General features: G+C 35.7%; 1 long non-coding RNA gene across 2 annotated transcripts; it reads left to right on the top strand.

Annotated features, from left to right (window-relative positions):
- The first annotated feature begins 163 nt into the window (after nt 1-163).
- On the top strand, nt 164-6,261 carry LOC149794409 (uncharacterized). 2 transcript variants are annotated; one of them, XR_016423026.1, is made up of 5 exons: nt 164-3,258; nt 4,096-4,219; nt 4,780-4,923; nt 5,181-5,450; nt 5,655-6,261. It is a non-coding gene; the product is annotated as an uncharacterized LOC149794409 (long non-coding RNA). The 2 variants fall into 2 exon arrangements; XR_016423025.1 differs by lacking the exon at nt 5,655-6,261 and having other exon boundaries at nt 5,181-5,634.
- Nucleotides 6,262-7,037: the final 776 nt, after the last annotated feature.

Here is a 7,037-nt window from a genome sequence, read left to right as displayed (position 1 = left end):
TATCAATCGGAGAATCCTCAGCTTTTTCCGTCAAATAAAGAAAGAAAATTACGGAAATGGCCGAGCATTTTTTCCGATCGAGGCAAGTGTATGAAAATTTGACTGGTTTATTAAGTTTGGTTTACAGATATAATTATGTATCAATATTTGTTTTTAGAATTCCCAGGGTAACAGGACAGAAAGGACCGGTACGGAAAAGGCCCGGTCCAGAAAGGCCAGTAACTGGTCAGAAAGGACCTGGACGGAAAAGGCCCGGGTTACAAAGGACCTTTAAAAGATTGGCTAATAATAATAATAATAATAAGACAGCTTTTCGACAATACCCATATCAATTCACTTCTAAGTCAATGACATTTTTACATATATTGCTAAAACACTGAGCTGCAGAAACTGAAGCACTGGTCAGTTAGGATTAACACACACACACACACAAATAAAGCACGGATAGCAAACAGCAGACCTTTACCGATTACGCAGATTGTAGTACCGATATTAGGAAAGAATCAGCTATCGCATTGTACTTTTCACACTTCCTTTACCTGTTTTCTGTCTCAGCTTTATTTAATATGTTTGGAAACTTTGATAATCACAATTAAGACGCAAATACAAGTCTCTACATCACACTCTTTCCCATGCATCCAGTCTCAACAGAGCTTGATGTGTCATACGATTGTAAGTTATTCTTACGATTACTGAGACACTCCTGACTAAACTACCCCATGAAATTATCTGTAAACTTCAGGTCTATATGTAAACATGACTCTTTCTTCACTCATAACATTTTATTCATCATTTATACTTTTTTCCATTACATATATCTTTTAGTGAATAGAACGATCAACACATTCCCCCTTCTACATGCCTTTAATGACTATTTTGTATTCGCAAGCACAAAATGCCGAAATGATTAAAACTGACTCGACCATAACCGAACATCACAAGACCGAATCCACTCGGCCCGACCCTATGGGACGAGAAAACAATAACCGAAAATCACAAGACCGAATCCACTCGGACCGACCATATGGGACAAGAAAACATCTCCTTCCATAATATATATGCACATGAGCAGCAACAAATAATAAGATAATTACAACATGTAATACCTATATAAACGACAAAGTCTTTGCTGTTGATCACTGATTCAGGTGCTTCGAGATTTATTTGTATGCTAATGTTATTACAACCTATTTATTTTAACTTTAGCATTGTTTTCCTAAATTACCTGCTGTGTACAATTTATCTCAGCGACACACAATTAAGTTTTTGGCAGTTATTGTTTAATTTTGTTTCACCATAATCTGTTTTCCATACTCGTCTATCAATTTATTACGACTTTTAAAAAAGATAAGCAATCCGTATGTTCAATGTATTCATTGCTCGAGAAGTTAGGCCACGACAGCATGCGGTTGCTTGTTACGTGTGTGGGTTTTGGCAACATCGCACGTGCAACACTGGTAAGTACAGTTTTAAATATATTCATGAAGTTTCATATTAATAAGACTATGCTTAAGCTATAAAGGTAATATAAAATATTGCCACTAGTATCAACCATATTATAAATGCGTTTTACTCTTAGAATTGGTTACAGTTAGTCAAAGTATGTGAAACAATCGAAATGCTTAAAACATACGCTTATGCACTAACTTTACACACACACACACACACACACACACATATATATATGTGTGTGTGTGTGTGTAAAAATCTTCATATTCACTTCTTTGTGGCATAACCATTCAATTGGAAATTGGGGTGCACAAGCAAACACATTTATGTTTCTTACATACTCGACATATTCTCGAAGTCACAAGTACTACAATGAAACATATAAAGATGGCGGTGCAGGTCATTGAAAATAAAATTATGAACGAGACTTTTGACCATTGCTAACTTTTACAATACAGGACAAAAAAATAAAAAATAAGAAGCAGTTCTTTATTTAAGAAAATTCTCTTTATTTAAGACAAATAAGACAAATCTCTGGTAATGATGGCAATAATTAGCTTCATGTGTTCCATTAAATCTTGTATGAATGTTTTGGCCCTTGCATGTTTTAATTGTACATCCTACAGGAATTGAATCTAAAACATTTATCTAAGAAGATTATATAACAAATTATTTATTCTAGGAATGTCATTGCTGTCGTACAGGGAGGCTGTAGACCATAAAAAGCAACTAAAATATAATAAATCACTTTTACCACGTACGACCATGGCGGTGGTAGGTGAAGACAAAGACGAGCCGATGAACCCAACTTTGTTGTATGTATTGTAATAAATCTGGAGTATGCCCATTTGGCTATAGCGCCCCGTTTTAAGGAATTCTTAGACTTTTTTGATTACTTGACTGTTTATTGGAATTTGGTGCAATAGAAATATTCCTTGCCCGAAATAATTAGCCAATCACTAGGAGCCAACGTCACCGAGTAAGGTGTTAGTGACTTTCCATGATGCCAAGGTTCACTGGTAGTGAATTCAGGTCCTAACCGAGTGAGTGTCCATGGAAAGCCCCTACTAAAATCTAGTGGTATACATTGGTAGTGTGACTGCACTGGCAGTATTTACGGCAGGAAACTGGTAAATTACACAATGGAACCAATAAGAAGGAGCTCGGAAGATACCGTTTATGTCGCCATGGCGGCAAATGTAACGCAGTTATACAGGCTCAATGTGCCTGAAAACAATGAATTGACTGGCCTAAGGTGGCGTAGTTAAAAAGTTCCTGGTGTTAAGGGTTAGTTGCATAGTTTCTACGGCGTGAACTGCTGGCGGTACGGAAACCTAACAAAAGAGAAACCATGCAGATGTGCGGTGGATAGATATTTGGCAGGTTGTGAGATCTGTGATCTTGCATTGATTATAGTAAAATTTATGTGTGTAACGGACACGTCGGGCTTTCTCATTTACAACTGAAGTTGTATGGAAGACTTTGGAAATTTGGGGTAAACTTATGACTTCTAACGGGAATCGCGCCAGGGTTTGACACCACTCGGTCAGGTAAAGACCCCTGGCTTGTAACAAGAAAATTTCTATAAAACAATATAGTTAATTAATTTCTCATAACATTTACGGCGGTTATCTAGAAATGGTGCTGACAAGTCATAACATTATTTTGTTCAAGATGAGCATTTATTCGAGGCAAATTTTGCGTTTAATAATTATATACCTTAATCGTTTACAAAAGGTTCCTGTGACCATAGGTGTATCAGATGATGACCAAGACGAGCCAGTAGACCTGCCTTTTTTTGAGTTAAGTGTAAGTGTTTAAACTTCATAAGGTGATACGAAGAATTTTAAGGACACTTAGTCTAGTAATAAGGTTAACAACAGTAAAATTGTGTTCATGGCATATTTATGTTGTATATATATATAAACAAGTAAAAATATAGTTGATTAATTTCTCATAAAATTCATGTCAGTTATCCAGAAATGGTGCTGACATCTTTAATCTAAAAGTGCCCTGATTTGGCTATTGACAGTATTGGGTGTGTGTGTGTGTGTGTGTTAAAGAACACGGATGCATCCAGCGACATTAACCATCAACCTACCTTAAGCGAGAAGCAGGTTTTCTTGCATGCAAAGTTTCAACCTGTCTGACATTGGAAGTGGTGAGCTGGATGAATTTGTAAGGCAAGAAATTCAACCACCCGGTCATTGACTGCCTTAATATTTATGTTTCCATAAGTCACAAGTTGCTATTATACATATGATGAAGAAAAAAAATTCATTATCTGGTGTGAAGAAAAATAGAAAATGGAATGGTTTTTATTGTTTGATTTTTTCATAGATCCTTAGTATTGGCGAGTTGTTGAATGATATTCCTGTGGCCAAGTCAACGGAAATTGAAGTGGATCCATATGGTGTGAGTCCGATTGTCCACATTCCCAACACAGACATGTCATTTGATATCAAAGACAGAAATATTGGTCCATTGAATCTTATTGAAGAAGATTATAAGAAACGTTATTATAAACTTGATTTTGAACTCCTTGGTAATCATATATAAACATGAAACATGTGCAACCGCTATACTTCCTTAAAACATAAATGCATCAGTTTTGTATGATTGCTTGCATAAAATTGTTTATTTCAGGTCAATGCATGATGTTATGACTAAGACGATGGTTAAATACCATGGGATAATGTATACAATCCTAGAAGGATCTTCACAGAAACATACCTGGCTATTGGTGTCCAGTCTTGGTTATTCATATGGGGTAAAGATGTGTGTGAGAAATGCAAACTTATAAAAAATAATGTTGTGTATGGCTTGTCAAAAAAGTGTGTGTGTCTACATTTGTAAAATGCACAAAATGGGGACATCAGTGTGAATACACACCATCAGCCCAAGGACACACCTTGAAATGGTCCCCATTTTGTAATATCTGCTTAAATGGAATGCCAAGACCTTATTTAATGATACAAACCTTAAAATAAGCGTATCTGAGCATCTCCCCATTTTGTCAGTATTTTTTCAGATCAGGCTATATACAACAATACACATGTCCCTCTGGACTCAAAGCCTTGTGTGTATCAGTCTGAAAACTGCATCCCCGTTTATGCGGTAAAAATTTACACTATTTTGCTGTTGGCATGCACACTTTGCTTCTGAATTACTCACTGAAGATGGCTTCAAGAAGAGCTAACAGTATTTAAATCATTTATGTAAAATTAGACAAATACATATGATATATTTTCTTTTTTAACATAGAGAGCAATATTGATATACATGTTTATCAATGGGTAGTCCAATGTCTATTTGTTCTGATTTTTACAGCTGAATGAGGACTTCATCAACTCTCCTGATTTCTTGGTAGCAGACATCAGAGTGGATGGGGAGTGACACTTCCTGCTGGCAACTGCATATCAGCTAGGACTAATGCGAGAAGCGAAACAGTGCTACATGGATGGAACATTTAAGGTAAATCATTATGTTGTATTTATTAGTTTTTGCTGTACAAGTACCAGTTATTGCTGAACTCCAGATTTTGTTGGTTTTAAATTTATAATAGCATGCAGTAATAGCCTGTTTGTTTAATAAATGTATTTATAACTTCCAGGTCCTTGGTGAGCCATTCAGACAACAGGGTCAGCTCATGTCTATCCACGTCTTCATCAAAAGGAATAGCTTCATACACAAACAATATAATTAAGGGATTGTTCTTTGCATATTTTCAGCTACATGGCTCGCCATCAGAGAGGTCTTTCCCGGTGTCAGACTTAATGGCTGTGCCTTCCACTGGTTGGAGTGGCTGAAACGTACATGCGATGAGAGGGCCTTCACTCCTGCATTTGTCAAGTGCTGGCCCTTCAGTTCCTGCTCAGCACTCACATTCATCAAGCAGTGCAGATGCTACAAATAAAGGCTACAACTGATGCTACACAGACCCTCATTGGATACCTCAGCAGGCAGTGGCTGGACAACCCAGTGTTTCCAGCTGAGGCCTGGTCAGTATACCGCCAGAAAGTGCAAACGAACAATGACGTTGAAGCTAAGCACAGCAAAAATAAAGCATATCAGTATAAAGTCATTAGTCTATTAATATGCATGACATAATTCTCAGTATCATATTAATATTTATACATGATGATATATAATTTTTTTAATTATGTTTACACTTCAATTGTTCACTAAATGTTTTACATTTTCAGGCTGGCACCATTGTGTAAATTCAAAGGCAGTACACAATGGGACTGGGCTTCTACCAATTAGTGCCACTGCTGTGGAGGGAGACCAGTCTGGTGCGCTTAGCCATCCAGTGTAATGACCTAGGATGTGAGAGACGAAGCTACAGATTAGAAAATTCATTAAACACACTTTGGGACCAGTACATGCAGTACGAGATCAAAACTTCTAAGTTTTTTAGCTCCGATGGCGAGCTGTATGTTCTCAGAGTGTAAGTATAAACACTGTTGCAACAACAGTGCTATATACCTCTGCTATTCTAGGATTGCATCCTATATCGTAATATTTACGTTGGCAGCCGCTGTGTGCAATTTTGTTGTGTTGTAAGTTTTTTTGTTGAAAGTGAATATCAGTATATGCATGTTTTTATGAATTAACTTTGACAGCCACTGTGTGCAATTTTGTTGTGTTGTAAGATTTTTTGTTGAAAAGTGAATGTTTTTATAGTTCGATGATTATTTGTTGCTGTTATTGTTGAATTATTTACTATATTGTGCTGTTAAATTTATTTTATAGCCATTATGAGCATTATTGTTGTAGTATTTGATATTAGATTTTAATATTCATGTATTAGCAATAAATCTTGTTGTTATTAACAAATTTATAAATCTGAAATGGCATTAGCATTTGTTTGTCTTTTGCTGCTTATACTAGTTAGACATATCTTTTCTTCTTTTTCTCTTTCTATCTCACCATAAATTTTAATTTTTTTATTATTATAAATAACCTCTTAATTCTTTTTCAATTGTAACTTGACTTTCATTGCAACCACAATGCACAGAATATAACAAATGTCTATTGAAAGCATACATTATAATCAACACAAATAAACTATGCATGCACAAGTATTAACGATATTGAATGAATGTGAAACAGGAAGAGTCAATAGTCTTTACAAATGAAAACATTCATCCATCATTAATGAAATCGCCATTACTTATTAAGGCATTACCATGGCAAAGTTAGCATGCACAAACCACACGTGGGTGACACTAACTCGTATTTAGTCTTGATATGTTATAGCAAAGGTATTATTGATTCACTCTACTTCCAATATTTTCTTACACAAATATTATTTGCTTTCTTTGTTCATTTTGCATAGAACATGTAGTAGCATGTCACAACTATTTTCATGATCACTGATGTACGATTGTGACATACTGCACAATGATTCTCTACTGCACATTATTTATAGACATTTCACAGTAAAACAAGGATTTGATATTTACGTATTAGTTACTTTTATTAGGCATGATACTAGTAATTGGTAATTGATACATAAATGGGCTTTTTGGGTCAGGCTTTTTCGGACTGGGCCTTTTTAAGCACTAGTCCGTTTTGGTTGTGGG

This window comes from Sinohyriopsis cumingii, chromosome 8, assembly GCF_028554795.1.
Source record: "Sinohyriopsis cumingii isolate HCF-2022 chromosome 8, ASM2855479v2, whole genome shotgun sequence".
Lineage (NCBI taxonomy): Eukaryota > Metazoa > Mollusca > Bivalvia > Unionida > Unionidae > Sinohyriopsis > Sinohyriopsis cumingii.
The sequence above is the reverse complement of the archived record's forward strand: the minus strand, read 5'-3'. Positions and strand labels throughout refer to the sequence as shown.